Genomic DNA, 16,838 nt, shown 5'->3' with positions numbered 1-16,838 from the left:
TCTCGTCTTCAGCAACTAAAATAGTGTAGCAGAATAATGAACCACTTGTTAAAGTAACTGCAGCAGATTTCACTGACCTTTGAGATTAATTTGCATACAGTCCATAATCCTTTACCATTTCCTCAACTTTTTTTAAATCTCACGTTAATTGACCATGTAAATGATTTTCTCTCGTAAATGAATTATTTATTCCTTTCGGAAATCACAGTTCAAATATTGACCATGTAGACAAATCTCTGCTTTATTTTGACATGGCAATATTTGTTCATGGTAATTCGGAGAGAACATTACGGTATGTCTTTGTGCAGAACATTCTTCCAATTCTTGGAAAGAATTGGTTAACATTTCTGGTTGTCATGAAAGTCAAAAGGATTAGGAAGAAGAAGAGTACAGTACGTGTATATTTTCCCTCGGTTGGAATCCAAACGTAAGAAAACTCCGCAGGTGTACTTCTATCAAATGTTTTTATAAGTACATATTACAAGTAAATAGACACCTCTATCAATAAACCTTTCCCTTAAATGAAGTGTACCCACTTAACACAGAAACCAAATGGTATCCAAAGGTTACAGATTAACATCGCGTTGATTGACATTTAGCTTGAAGCCAGGTAGATTCCCACACCATCAGTAAAAAGTCTCCATGTTTGAATACTGATTATAAGCGGTTCAGTGGAATTCTCCAGAAAGTTGTCTCCAGAACCATGTGCATCTGGTGGATGAAAATTGGGAAAATATGGACTCATCAGAGAAAAAATACATGTTGCTGCCATAAATTAAAAACGTGCCATACCATCTTTGTTGTCCACTGTTTCCGTTCAGCAATATTGGGTGTTTTAAGCCGAGGCTTACGTCTTGTAGCTCTCCCATGACAGTTTAATTGATGCAAATATCTGACACCTGTAATCCACCTCTCTTCCAGGAATTCTTTCATATCTGCACCCTTTGACTTGCAATTTTTTCCCACACTTCTTATGGTAGCCCTCAACTAGCGTTGTCTTGGGTCTGGCCTGCCAGAAAATGGACACACGCTTTCTATTTGATGTCTTTTAAACTGGATAATAACCCGATTAATGGTGGATAATGGAATCTGAAAGTTTCGGAAAATTTGTTTTTAACCTAGATTGAAGTCGTATTGTCCCACTACTCGACCACATTCGAAATCGCTCAACTCTTTGGCTCGCGGCATCATTGTTTCTCTTGTGGAATGTTCATATTGTCTACACCTGGAATAATCAAATTATGATCATTAATGACCTTCAAATCATAACATTTCATCATATTGCAAGGTATCTACTTAAGATATGTCTCTGCAAAGACTTGAAAGATGAGCAATGCATATCATTAAGTTTAGACAAAATTATAATTTCTATTCTTAACATTGTACTCTGTTCATACATAATTTATCTTCCAATAAATACATATATTAAACGTTCTTGTTCTGGAAGAAGACAATGCTATTTCTATAAAGATGTAAGATTAAAATGTTCATTAAATATTAACGGCATCTCCTTGCTTGGCCTCCAACACCCACAGCCCAGCCAACAAATTTATATAATATTATGTCATCCTAGATATAGGCAAAATAGGAATTCCTGTTTGGTCTATTCCCTTTCAGCCTAATCTTCCGAGAGATGTATATTCAATGTTCTAGGTATTATTATTATTATTATTATTATTATTATTATTATTATTATTATTATTATTATTATTATTATTATTATTATTATTAAGATTTGTTTCCACTTTGTAGAATCCAAATAACAGGGTTCTTAAGAATCTTCTTTATCGAAATTACTTTTATTCGTAAACTAGTTTACTAACAAATTTTAGGTTCCACGTGTTAGCCATGTGCGTTTCAATTTCATATCTTTGTCTTTCTTCTATGAATAATAACTGTAGTAGTATCCTAATATCCCAATAATTATTACTGTATTGGTGCAAATTTACATAAATCATTGTATTTTCTTTCCCTCTTTATTATTTTATATAAAAATGTTTTTCTATGCAATGCCTGCATTGTCTCGTGGATTACATAATTTTATGGACAACTCATAAAACATTTTATGGATAAAACAACTTTAAAATAACGGAATAAACACTTTATCTGGAAACAGCTACACCTGATTACGTGGCTTATGTGATTGGCTTATTAACAAAATGAACTAAAGCTTACTCAATGACTATTTCCTCAACGAAAGATTAACTGTATCTCCCTAGTGAGCTTCCTAACCACTAACAGCCTTATACATACTGAACATGAAACATTAGCTGGGAATCCTGCCTTATACTCATTATGCACCGTCAGTACAGCACGTCAAGGGCTCAATTTCATCAAAGAAGTAGGCCAACGTATTGCACATCTTACTGGTGACAAGCGGGCTACTACTTTTCTGATACAACGTATCAGCATAGCAGTTCAGCGAGGAAATGTGGCTTCCATTTTAGGTACATTACCTCCTGGAAAATTATTAGAAGAAGTTTTTCTTTTATAACTAACTGTTCAGAATTTACTGTTTATCTTTCTGTAAAAAAAGAAAATGTCAAATATAAAAATATGAATATATATATATATATATATGTGTGTGTGTGTGTGTGTGTGTGTGTGTGTGTGTGTGTGCGTGTGTGCCACATCACCCGAAATAATGAATAAAAATTATCCCACTATAGTTGATAGACAATACATTCCCAATAATTGAAGAAAAATAGGCAATCAGTTAATGAAATATCGATACAGTAGTACATTGAAATCCTTATTTTTTTTCAACACGACTAAATATTGATACAACATAAATTAGATCAAATAGATCACAGATTCATTAAACTAACCTCCATATATTTATGCTGGTTCAAGATTCATTAAACATTTTACTCTTATAATATATACAGTAGAACGTCGATAATCCGAACGTGAAAAATCCGAACGCGGTCCCTAGAAGCTTGTAACAGTACACTAATTCAATTTTCTTTGTGTGAAGTCAGTATTTTTACAAAAGCTCATTCATATGTAATTGTTTGTCATAGATATATTTATTTTTATTTCCCTTATGCCTATATAAGCTAAGTTTTAAGTGTGAGTTACAAGAACAGTGTAATTTAGCGTACGAGCAGGGTCTTCAGAAACATTACATATAAGTAGCCTTACGTACGGTATTGTAACTACTGTATGTACTGTATATCCACTGTATCGATAAAAGAGCATACCGTACAGTGTATTGAAGCCTAAATGGCATTTTATTGGTCATTTTCGAAAATCTGAACTAGCTGTGGTCTCAATTAGTTCGGATTTTCGACTTCCTACTGTAATTCCTTTTTTGCGTGTAGCTGTGATTATATTTGCTCTCTTATCTAAATTTGAACATTTTACTAACTTATGCACTGAATCATTCATAATACGCAATTCTTGCTCTCATTAATATTTTGTATCTCTGTTATCATTTACTTGTGTTTTCTGATGCAGAAATCTAATTACGATGGCAACGAGCACTAAACGATGGAATAGTCGCCCATTACTTCGTTACGAAGAATTCTGCCACAGTTATCTTCCATTGTTTTGTCAGTATACCACACATGTTTTCTCTAAAAAAGTAGGATGGAGATATTTGATTCCAGTTGGATATATCACACAATAACGAAAAAATGATGGTTGTGCCGAATGGTTAATCACTTCCATACATCATGAAAGAAATCACTTTGTACTTGTAAAATTCGTGGGACTGTAACACAATAACTTAGAATATAGCATGGATTAGTTTACTGATTTAATATGTTTTCGGCTTAATATTCACACTGTACTAGCCATTATAAAGCAACTTGAACAATTATCACTTAAATGTTACGATTTAACACATTTCACTTCGTTCGGCTATTAAATAAGTACGACTGTACATCTTTTTTTTTTTTAAAAAAAAACAATAAACTGACATTTCATTTTTAACGACTGCGAGTGCACGAAAGTGCGTTGTTTCAGTAATAAAGAGTTTGACACGTTGACTGCATGAGGTTAAAGGCAAATTTCCACGAAAACGAAGCGTTACCTCATGATTGAGCTGAGCTAACTGAACAAAAGGTGCAGAATCCATAAATTCTATTGGCAGTGGAACTCACCAAAGTTTTGCGAGTAATTTCGATGGGAGTTTTGACTATATCCGTGTTCTCACAAGATAAAATGTACAAAAATAATAATTGCTTTGTTCGAAATTACAAACACTTGTGCATAAATTACGGATATTTTCATTTTAGAAAAGAAAGTCGTAGCTCATTAACCAATGCTCTAAATCCAATGGAGAAAAATCATGAATGCATATAGTAGAAATAAAGTTCGAAATTGTTCCTTTTATCCTAAAAATTAGAGCTCAAAATGAGCGTTTTCAAAACTGAATAATAGAAGTTATATACTATATATGTATCACTTCTATTATTATTCTGTCTCCAGGCAAAACATTCTTACATAATCCCTAGAAATTAAGTATCCCGCAAGATTAAGTAAAACAGGAATACCTGTTTTATCTATGTAAAATGAGATGCAGATAATGACTTAGGGTATAAATTACCAAGGGTCTGCAGCTTGGTAGTCTCGTATGATATCACTACACTACAAGTCCATCGCGTAAAAATGACAGATTAAAGTATAAGTTATGGATATAATACGTTTGGTAAGCATATTTTATTTTAGAATATCTTGAAACTTAACTAATATTCTTGGACGTCTTGAAACAATTTGAAGAATTAAAAAAATAACATCTGACATCTTTTTTTCCTAGGCTACGAAACTACAGTACACTCTGCGCCACCCGAATCGGAGTATGACATCAGCCAATAAGCTCGCAGTGCGCTGTTACTAAACCTTCAGGGAGGAATCTAATCATTCATAATTGATTTTGTTCGTATTTGTGGACAATTATGAATGATTAGATTCGTCATTGAAGTTTTGGTAACAACGTACTACGAGCTTGTTGGCTGACGCAATACGCCAATTCGGATGACGATGACTCGAAACCTCAGCCTCAGTTTGAGGAATGTTTCGAGACATTTTCCTCATCTAGAAAGATCTATTTGACCTGATTCAGAGTTGAAGAAGGGAATGGTGAGTAACTCAACAATTGATCGTTTCTTCATACAGGCCTTAGTATCTGGATTAGGCTTACATGAAAGGTTTTCAATTAGCTAACAGTTTTCGAGCAACATCAAGTAAGTAGTAGGCGTAGGCAAGTGGATACGGTATCGGTTTTCTACCAAGACGACCCGCGTTAGAATCCCGCAGGTTCGGAATTTTTAACGTACTTCAATTTCAATTTGAATCCCTACTCTATGTGATAAGCAAGATCTCTTGTGAAGAAGGAAAGAGATGTTTGTTTGAATGACAGGGAATCGGAGTAAGTCTATGAATCGAGACAAAAATTTACAGACATATTTCCTTCAATGGTTCCAGATTTGAAATATCCAGTTAATTTCAACCATTTTAAATGCATGTGTTATCAGTGTTTTTTTTCTTTCTTCTCACATACAGAAAGCAGTCAAATAATACATTATGCACACAACAAATTATAATGTCATTAATATATGAAATTCATTGGACAACATGCTTTATCTTCAGGTGGAGAATTTTTTTTTTTCGTTCATAAATTTCACAGCAAAAGCCTCTTCCAGTGCTCCATAAGCTTACTAATTGATATCTCCTGGTTGAAATACTAGATGTAAACTGGTTTGCATCTGTCCAGGCCTTTGTGATAGCACCGAAAGTACTGAACCCAATTTAATGGAGTTATAGCAGTCATGGGGACAGATATTTTTGCTGCTGACTGTACACTAAACTAAAAGAAAAACTAATAATTATTTTGAAATACTTCATATAATGTATATGTTTGGGTGTCCAACAACTATGACGTCATGAACTTTGTGGTCCCAAATTTATGCTCTGTGAGGAAATGTTTGAAAGGTTATTATTTATTCCTTGCGGTGAATAATATGAATAATATGAACTAGTAGTATATTTAATAGCTCACTTGGTCTATTTTTATATTATTCATTGCGGTTAATTCAAACACATTAGGATTAAGCTTATAGCAAAGACCTTTAAGGTACTTACGAAGTTAATAATAATAATACATAAAGTAAATTTGCTCAAGAAATCAAACTGCATTTTATAATCAGAACAAAATATTCTTGCGCTGCAAATCTTTTACTTGTTAAATATACAGAAAGTTAACATTGCTCCTACTATTTATACAACAGTTAAGATTTAAGTTATAGGTTTCCAGTTTCACTGTTGCTATCTAAACATAGAACACTGTGTCACTTTCTACTAAGACTGAACTAGTTCGTGAAAAGGGTTACGAGGACTTTGAAAATAAATCGAACTAAGGAAACTTTGAAGATCGGAATGTTGTCTTTGCATCTTCGCTGCTTGGAGAAGCAAGAAGTTATGACATCTGCTTGTCTTTAGTAAATACGCAGAGGTTGTTCCGAGCATGTAGCGAAGTGTGCCGCGGGATGTTATGACTACGCTTGTAGCGAACTCCGGAACTTCGCCGGATGATCCAGAATCTCAGCGTGTATCCTGGAGGCGCTTTCCAGGGTTTCAGACTCTACATATAACTTTATGTGGTTCGCCCGAAATGTTACTACTGAACATCAGGTGAGATCACGAATGGCAAGCATAAAATGGGGGTTAAAATGCTATTGACTTTCCTTCTTTTTTTATTTTGTTCTCTACATAGTTTTAAAGTTTCGAACTAGAAAAAGTTGTGTATATAACTTGTAGTAGTAGTTCCCAATCTTTTCTGACTGATAATACATTGCACTGAAGGCCTATGACATCGCGACATATTTATTTGATTTCTCGTTAATAACAATACAGGGTATTTCAAAATGATTTGAACGATTTCAACTTTTTATTATTTTTTTAAAGTTAATTTTTCACATTACTTAACATTTGACACGTAAATACTATAACTCTGCAAATTCTACTGGTAAAAATTGTAATACAATAACTCACAAATGCAAAGTGAGCTCTCTTTGTTAGACTGCATGCAAAATTCTGCAAAACAATTCCTCCTAGACCCTTTCAGCATGTTTCCATCAATAGTTTGCACTACAGCAGTAATGCGCTCTTGCAGTTCATGGACATTTTGGAGTAAAGATGGTTCGTATATCATATAATCTCTTTGAGATGTCGTAACCAAAAATAGTTAAAGATAGACTTTACAAGGTTGCGTTAAAAGTAAACTCGAACTCTCTCGACATCTGTCTCAGACGTGGAAAGCCCACCAGGCTAGGAGATTTTCCCTTTCAAATGCACCGTGTTCTCTTGAATTGTTGATACACTTGCGAATGGAGTTCCTTGATGATAGAAATTTTGTATTAGACTTACGTTCAACAGTTAAAACAAACCGACTGACATGAAATTGTAGGACCCCAAAAAGCTTCATCTGCATCACACGCAGCCATCTTGCAACTAATCACTTTAATATTTAACGGAAGCATTTCGAATTACTACAAACAGAATACGAGGGTGTGGTCGAAAATATTTCAATACAATTTTAATGGTCGATAGAGTTTTAAAACTCATGCAACGATCTCTTATCGTTCAAATCATTTTGAAACATGCTGTGTAAATAATAGCAGAATACTATGAGCTATGACATAAAATTTGACCAATAACTCCAACACTTCTCTACTATAAAAAGTTGAAAATTATTTAAAAAGCATAATGTTTTACATGTAAAATGTTAGAAATAGTAAGGTTTGGTACTGTCTCGTCTCGAAATAGCGTTGTGAAAGTGTTTCCTCGTCTCGAAAGTATATGTGTTTCTGTTGGAAGAGCTCACTATCGTCTCCTATCTTGTCACAAATCGTCATATGAGAACCAGAGGAACGTAACTCCATTTTCATAGGTTTACAGGGGAGAAGGGAAAAAGTTAAAAAAATGTAAGATGGTAAACACATTATTACATAGCAGACAAATTACTGATAAAGTCAACTTCAATAACACTCGAATAACACCAAGTGAGGCTTTCAGAATTATGTTCGTAATCCAAGCAAATTTTCCATTCTTGGAGTTACGTTCCTTTACTTCTCATACGACGAAATGTTCAGGTTCGTGGACAATACGTACTAGTTAGTAATTAATCCAACACACATTAACAACAATGAATTACAATAGCACTAGAAATATCCCACAATACGAGTACAATTGTAATGTAAACCACATGTGCAAAACTAGATATATTTGAAAGTGAAGGATCATATACTTTATAAAATATCCAAAGACAGGTACTTAACGTATATTTCATTAAAATATGAGTCTAGTAAGAGGGGCTCAGTAGCTCAGTGGTACAGCTCTCATCTCTGATATGAGATGTTCCTGGTTCGAACTAAGGCCATGTGAGTTTGTAGTGACATCACATCCGTGGGTTTTCTCGGGTTCTCCCTGTTCCTCCCACATTCTCATTCCACCAAGTATTTTACAATTATTCACTTTCATTAGTCAACCGGGATCGCGGTAGCTCAGCGGTAGAGCGTTCATCTGTGGTGCGTAAAGTCCTGGTTCGATCCCACCTCTCGCCAAGTGGACTTTGTGGTGGACAGACACAATGTGAGGGGTTTGTCGGGCTCTCCTGTTTTCTCCCACTTTATTCATTCTAGTGGCAACTAATGTTAGTGTTGCAGCGTTGCGCAACGACCAAAGTATTTCAGGAAGAAGAGTAGTAGTAAAGAACAGAAAAAATTACTTTCTAATACTCTTGTATATAGTTTAAATAACACATTTTTTACTTCTGTAACTATAAAATCCGTTAATCCGTTTTAAAAAAGTGAAAAACAATCCGTCACAGAGTCTCTAATTTATATTGCGTTGCAGCGAGCAGGAACGTAGATAGGGAGGGGCACGGGGGGGGCACCGGCCCTCCGAAATCTTGGTTTGGTCCCCTCAAATATTTATTTCTCATGAAAATCATGTCAATTTTTTAGGATAGTAAACGTATGTTACTGTATTATTTGTAACTATTTTCTCAAGCTACAAAATATGTAAATGTACAAGGCAAAAAGGTATGTATAAATGTATTAAAAAGTCTTTGTATGAAGTATTGTGTTTTATAATGTTCTAGGATGTCCTTGCATAAGTAAACACTATTAATACATAGTTTTTAGTTTTAAAATTATTGTTTGATTATCGCATTTCGTACGAGAGGTTCACTTTTCTCTTCCAACCCACGAAAGAGTAGTTCAAGTTTAATTTAGGACAATTTATTGGAGCGTTCTCTAAACGATATTTTCGTGTTGATTATCCACGGTTGCTGCGCCACCCGATTCCGCGAATTATCGTGAGTACACAATATATATATATATATATATATATATATATATGGGGAGTTAATTCGCTTGCAAATATTGCAAATATGGCCCCCCAATCTCAGAAGTTAAAGGCTCTGGTCGTTGCAGTGCTTCTGCAACAACGCGGCACGGTTTCCAGTGAACGAGAAGGCTTTTCGCGCTAAATACGATTTCTCAATTTTATTTCACTATCAATTACAAATGGAATTTATTTTTATGCATTCATATTTTTAAATTACGAGACTATACTGAAGCAAACCAATATAATGACAATTTTTAAAAAAAGTGATTGTAAAATTACAAAATAAGAATGAAAAATATGTACAGTAATAGAGTAGAAAACAAATGAAACTAAACACGCATTTACAAGTTAATCCTTAGCTTATATAGATAATGAAGGCTTCTTGTACAGCAATTTGTGAATCAAATATTAATAAGTCAATATATAGATTCCTCCCTCTGTGGATAGTATGTTAGTATATACATATTTCCACATAAAACCGTATAAAACCGTAATGGGAAACGCCACATTGAATTTGGGACTAGTTGGCAATGCTCAGGGGCATAGCCACTAGGGGGTCCCCCGGATCCAAATCTCTCCAAAATGTTAAAACTAGACTAACATTTTTAGACTTTTTTAACGAACTATACCCGTTTAACAGAGAAATGAATTGTTAGGCTAAATATTTTATTTTACGCCTCATCATATACTCTTTCTTTTCTTTTAAAAATAATCGTTCTATTACTTTTTTCCAAAAATTTAAGTGACAGTAATTAATTACTTATCATCTTTTCGAGTGCAGAACAAGACAGGTTCGATATTACATACACCTCACAGCAAACATTTCTGAGTGTAAGACTGGCAATGATGTTTATTTTGACGTTCTTTGACTTTTGGCTTCTGTTGCATGCTGATCCTACATCTGGCGGGTTTCAAAATTCGCTTTCCAGAACGTATCACATTGATAAGCATAGTTTCCTCTCGTGTGGAGGTATATTGTGGTCATCGTGCATTGCTTACAACCAAGACGGATGATTTGGAATGTAGTTTTTCTTTTACGCACGTGTGTGGGTTGGTCTCTTCCCGATTCATATACCTCTTTTGCACAGCTACTTTTTTTTTTTTTTTTGAATCAGCTGTTTTTGGTTTTTAGTTATTAGAATTACTTGAGTTATGTGTACTCTAATTCTATAAATAACCTACAAATTTTGAATGAATTCTATAGCATGACTTCTGTAAATAACTTACAAAAAAAAAAAAAAAAAAAGCGATTTGTCCAGCTCTCCACTGAGGAAAAGCATGTAATTAAGGCTTAGAAAAAACAAGTAAAGGGCAATTTAGAAGTGTGTTCGAAAAAAAAAAACGGTTTAAATTCACAGGACATCTTATGGCAAAATGTTGTTTGCCTTAGATATACAGTATTTCCACAATTTGTTTTAAATTTTCCTATATAAACAGTGAATAAAGTGTGCTCAATTTATATTTTTTATAACACTAATCTCTGCCACAAACTGTCTTCAGCCTATGCTGCAGAGGAATTTGGATCACTGTCAGGGATTGGGTTTTCTAGAATGAATTGTTCGCAATAATCTAGAAAAACTATTTATTGAATTTACAATATTCTGGAATTAATATTAACTGTACCTATGATATCAGCAAAAGGAGACAGGCGGTTTTCCACATCGAAAAGAATTGACACTTTTAAGGAATTGAATGTTGCAAGAAAGATTATCACCATTGGTTATGCTTTCCATCGAAAATGATCTGATAATGGGAATACCAGGGTTCAACCAGCATGTATTAGACAAATTTCCTCCAATCAAAGAGAGGAGAATGGACTTACTAATTACATAATGTGACTAACCGGATAAAATGTTCTGCATTATTTTTTATTTATTTTTTATTTTTATTAATTTCACATGTCACATAGCATTTGCATCTAAATTTATGCTGGTTAATCAATGAGTCCAGTTATATCTCCCGTCTCCGATTATTCATACTACAACACCCGAAACCACAATCCACCGGCCGCCACTGATTCATTTCATCATTTCATTCATTTCTAATCACCACCGTCTACTTTAGCCTAGCCGGCATATACGTGGGACGTAAAACTTAAAAGAGTTCATTCCATCTTTTTCATTAGTCATGCGTCTCCTTTAGCCTAAAGTGTATATAACTGTGGGATGTAAAATTTCATTTCATAAATCAAATAACATATTGGTTTATTGAAGTCTATAACATTTAACAAATTGTCATTGACTGCGTTGCACTCAAATTATTTTATATTATTCTTATTATTATTATTATTATTATTATTATTATTATTATTATTCTACAGAGAAATGTGCATTATATTATTTATTGTAATTTCGTTCTATAGCAAAAAACAGTAAATACAGAATCCAAAGGAACTTAGGATAGTGCCAGTGCTAATAAAATTAAAATGTCAAAATTTATTGAATACGTTCGCTATAATAGTTTCCGGAGGAAAAGAATATTTCGCAATGGACGTTACTCCGTTTTTTAAAATCGTTTTGCCATTCCTGTTGTGGATGTTTGCCAACGGGCAAAACTTATGGTGTGCTTTCAATCATCTGGGCAAGTTCCGGTTTTTGCAAATCGCTTCAGCCTATCTGAGGCAATTTCCCGAGTCTCAATTATCATAACCAGCCCAGTTGTTGGTTTTAAACGCTCGTTTGTAGTTGATGTAAACGATGATGAATCTGCTCATCGTATCTCCCCAGAATGAGTTGGTCGGGTGGGGGGAGAGGTGGGGAAGAAGGAGAAGAAGAAGCCAATGCCTTTAGGGTGCAGACATGCCAACTCAGTTCAAGGCAAGTAAAGACTATCCTGCAACGAAATTCACTTACAGCAAAAGCCGTGTGTGCCTTCTTCATTTTGACGTTAACTTTGTAAGTCGACGTAAATTAGAGACTGCATATCTTTAAAATGGACGCGTAGAAAGCGGATAAGTTAAATAAGACTTCATAGTATTATATAAGAGCAAAACATTAGAATTTGCACTTTCACTCCCGAGCCTGAATAGGTTCTTACCTTATTAATACAACTGGACGGAGCTCGACTAGAGTTACAGTATGACATTCAAAAAGAGAACATCAGTAGATTTTTTTTTTAAAGGACCTCTTGTATTACTCAACAAGCCTTTGGCGTTGGAGACCCGGGTTCGATTCCCGGCGGGAGCTCATGTGGTTCGGATTCCACGTTAATCAGTAGGTCCACGTCTCATATAGCCTCGCTGCTGAACGGGACGTTAAACTCAAAATCAAATCAACTCAACAAGCCTCCTAATGATATTGTTAGCAGTGACGACTCCTGACGAAAGTCACATCGGTAATAGTTTAAGAGGCCTCATCACTGCGAAATTAAAATACCGCTAATTTTACAGTAATTATGTGATATCTTCAACTAGATAAAAGATAATCGAAAAGTGGAACAAGACCACTCTAGACAACGTTATTTTGCATGAGGTACCGTTATCACAAGTCACCTAGTAACTTTCTACTTGCAGTTATTTAGAAACGCGAAAATAAATGCCGGTTTTTGAAATGGCAGGAAATCGATAGCAGATAAGCGAGTCGTAATAACGGTATCTCACGCAAAATAATATTGTCTAGGGAGATGTTGTTCCACTTTTCGATTATCTTTTATCTATTTGAAGATATTACATAATCACTGTGAAATTAGCGGTATTTTAATTTCGCAGTGATAAGGCCTCTTAAATTTGATCGCTATAAGATAAAGGAAGAAAACTTCAGAAAGCTGTATACAAAAGTTAGAAAATTTGACAAGTTTTCTTCCCTTAGTTTGTAGCAATAAAATGTAAATTTTTTACCAATGTGACTTCCCTCAAAACCTGCCATTGATATCAAGAAAATAATTACAGAACTAAATTTATTTTTTTACAATACTGATTACGGAAATATTCAGTTTCTTTCCTTCAGATAGATTTAGTGAAAAAAGAGAGAGAAGAGAGAATCATTGTTATCAGAATTGAAGGCTACAGGGCAAAAAGGAGGCAAGTCAAGAAAGAAATGGTCGAAAAAGACTCAACCACAGAGTAACGAGTCTGGAAGGTGTAGTTTGCAAGGACTAAATACCACAGTAAGAAGAAAGTAAGTCACCAAGAAATTTAATGCTAAAAAGTTTGCCTACAGAGGGAGAAGTAGGTAATTCAGTGGAAAACAGGTCAATTGTGTAAAATTATAAACAAAACTGACTTACCTCCTTTTTTTCCTGTAGTCTTCAATTAAACTAGCAACCATACACACACTTCGTACATATGATGATGTTTTGTTGTCTCAGGGTCACACCGGGTTTATTCAAAACTCGGAGTCTGTCCAGATCAGACCGGTCACACTGACTTTATTCAGAACTCGGAGTCTGTCCAGATCAGACCGGTCACTACGGGTCACTATGGGTCTAATTGCTCCCAAGTCACGGGTTACAAATTTCATGACCCGTTCCACCACAAGTGAGAAGAAATTCACTCATGCACATGAATGTACCCGACAAAACTTATCAGAAGACACCTCGCATGTGTTTGAATTATCTCCACTGATTAAAAAAAAAAAAAAAGCTAGGATCTTATTTTCAAAAGGAAATATTTCCTTCTCTAGTTTCTTGGGAAATTGACCTTTAACGATTTGTGAATTTTTGACATCATCTTTAAGTTTTACGTCCCACGATTATGCCGGTTAGACTAAAGGAGACGGTGAAGATGAGAAATGAATGAAATGGTGGAATGAAGAAAGTGGGAGGAAACGGGAGAACCCCGAGAAAACCCACGCACACGGTGTTTGTCCACCACAAAGTTCACTTAGCGGAGGCTGGGATCGAACCCGGGACCCCAAGCACCAGAGGTGAACGCTCTACCACTGAGCCACCGCGCCCCCCTTGTGAATTTTTGAGATGAAATATTTCACAATTGCTAATTTTACAGTAGATATGAATGACCGAAGTGACTATATTTCATTTTCATAGACATGACTAACTTTACATTGTGATTTCTACCAAAAAGACCTTCCTGTTTGCATAAAACTTACCATGTAATCCAACAGAGTTCAGGAGTTCATCCCATAGATTCAAAAATCATGTAAGGTCGATTTAGCAAATAAATAAATAAATCGAAAATAAATAAAAAAAATAAAAGAATAAAAAAGTTTTCTTTTGAAAATAAACTCTTCAAATAAGGTTGAACAATTTTGGAGAAGTTCACCTAACATTCACACGTTATTGTCATTAACTATATATAATACCTATGAGTACAGTACTATCATTAATGCTAAGAACACGCCCATGATGTTCAGTGTAGAACAGTTTCTAATTTATTTTTCTATGCATGTATCACAGCATGTTGTTGTTGTTGTTGGCATCTGTGTGGTTAAACTATTGTGTTCCGATATTAGTTAACTGAAGTGGATGAAGAACTTTGTTCAAAGTAGTTATCAACCATTCTGTATGTTTATCACGCTAAAACTATTTCATATTCTCCTCCCATTCTCCCTTTGGGGTTAGTTAGCGGCCACGGTTTGTTCCGTTGTCGCGTCTGTTTGCTTGTAATTATTTGGTTTTCGGATAAAGGGATATATATTTTGTTTCTTACGTGTATGTGATTCTGGTTTCCACATTTCATATGCTTGTACAGTATTTCCTTGTGCAGTTTACCGCACATTTTAATCTCAAATAATTTATTTTATTTTTATTTAAGAGTATTAGTAAACTATCTCACACTCATTCGTATAAATATATTAGATTATCTAAAAAGTATTGAGTCTTTAGAGATCAAAATTAAGAAGACGCATATTGTAATTTGAAAATAACGCTATAAAATAACTTTTTTTATCTTCTTCATTATTTCCGACAGCACCATAATCCCGCCACTATAAACTTCTCTGGTATCTGATCACAAAACTGCCATACGCAAGGGCGGATTAAGGCCTTTGGGGCCCTGGAGCCGACTATTTCAAGGGGGCCCTATATTATGAATAATTCCAGCGCATAAATGTTGTTTGCTGCCTTCCACAACCTCATAGGTTTATCGAAACACGAGAACTATGCTGTAATATTTTAATGTGGTCCAAGTTTACAATAATTGTCACATTGGCAAGTTTACAATTTACAATAGTTTAATTACATTCATTATTAACAGTTAAATGCTCATATATTACCGTGTAACACACAAATGCAAAATATAAGCCAAATGGTCAACAGTCCCTAAAACTCACTAATAGTGTAAAAACACTAATAGAATAAAGGAGATTTGGAAAACCTCCTAGATTTGCTCTAATGACAGAGATATTTCAAAGGAATTGTCACCACAAGCAAATAATTTAGTTTGTAATAGGGGCCCAAAATAGCTCACTCCCTCACAAAATAAGTATCGTGAAGACGCTGGTGGAAGAAGACTTAACTCTAACGATACCGCGAGCGACGTGAGCGGGAAAAATATTAGCATGGGTTTGAAGCCTATAATATAGTAAGTTGATTGTTATATTTTAGCATGAAATGGAGGGATTTTTGGGGGGCGCCCTGATCCTGGGGTCAGCAGAGCCTGGGCTCCATTGGCTCCTGTCCACAGGTCTCTTTGAATCTAGTTTAACACAGTTCTGGAACTTCTACAGTCTAACGGTGCCAGGTCTGGGCTACTCAGTGAATGCATTAAATCCTCCAAGCCAAGTTATCTTAACTTCTGATGGGTTTTAAAAGAAGTATACAGTCTGGCGTTGTCACTGTGGTATACGACCCATTCTGTTGTTGACTAGTTCCGCCGTTTCTTTTGACTTGCTAGGTGTACTCGCACCAACTGTCGACATACAGGTCCGAATTTTATCGTTCTGCCCGACAGCAGTAGTTCGTGATGCACGACACCCTTTCAATCCCACTAAACACACAGTATAACCTTCCTGGGCATCAGTGTCGGCTTTGCCACAAACTGTGGATCTTCTCCTAGCTTCGACCACAATCTTTTTTGCACATTGCTGTCGTAGGTTATCCACGTTTCATCATTCGTGATCAATTGCTTCAGAAATGGCTCGAGTTCGTAGCGTTTCAATAGAAATTCACTGATAGAAATTCGATCAAGCTAATTCTTTTGAGGCCGATTATGTGGTACCCAAACGTCGAGCTTATTTTTGTAGAGTTTTCTTCAAGTGGTTTAATATTGTTCGGTGATGCATGTTTAGATTCTTGATGATGTCGTGACAGCTTATCCGTCGGACTTGCTCGACCTCGATTATAATCCACTTTTGGTATGATTAGTCGCCCACCGTGAGAAGCATCTTGAACTTCAAAATTTCCAAAAACACCCTCGTATTTTGGCTCTTGCTTTCGACAATGTATCTTACCCATAAATAGCAAGCTTTTTTCTTCTTTTCTTTCAATTGACTGAAATGTTCATGGTTTAATTTTATTGATTCTTTCCTAAAATCTTATTAAATGCTCCTTGCTTTTGCATTTTTGTATATAAATTTTGATATTATTTA

General features: G+C 35.1%; 1 long non-coding RNA gene across 2 annotated transcripts in view; it reads right to left on the bottom strand.

The window, feature by feature from the left end:
- Nucleotides 1–31: 31 nt before the first annotated feature.
- LOC145671153 (uncharacterized) overlaps nt 32–16,838 on the bottom strand; it is a 103,138-nt gene continuing 86,331 nt past the window's right edge. For both annotated transcript variants that reach the window (XR_014128458.1, XR_014128457.1), the window contains one exon: nt 32–1,225. This is a non-coding gene — a long non-coding RNA (uncharacterized LOC145671153). The remainder of the gene's footprint in view (nt 1,226–16,838) is intronic.

Source organism: Thermobia domestica, chromosome 15 (genome assembly GCF_964235325.1).
Source record: "Thermobia domestica chromosome 15, izTheDome1.hap1.1, whole genome shotgun sequence".
NCBI classification, from domain to species: domain Eukaryota; kingdom Metazoa; phylum Arthropoda; class Insecta; order Zygentoma; family Lepismatidae; genus Thermobia; species Thermobia domestica.
The sequence above is the reverse complement of the archived record's forward strand: the minus strand, read 5'-3'. Positions and strand labels throughout refer to the sequence as shown.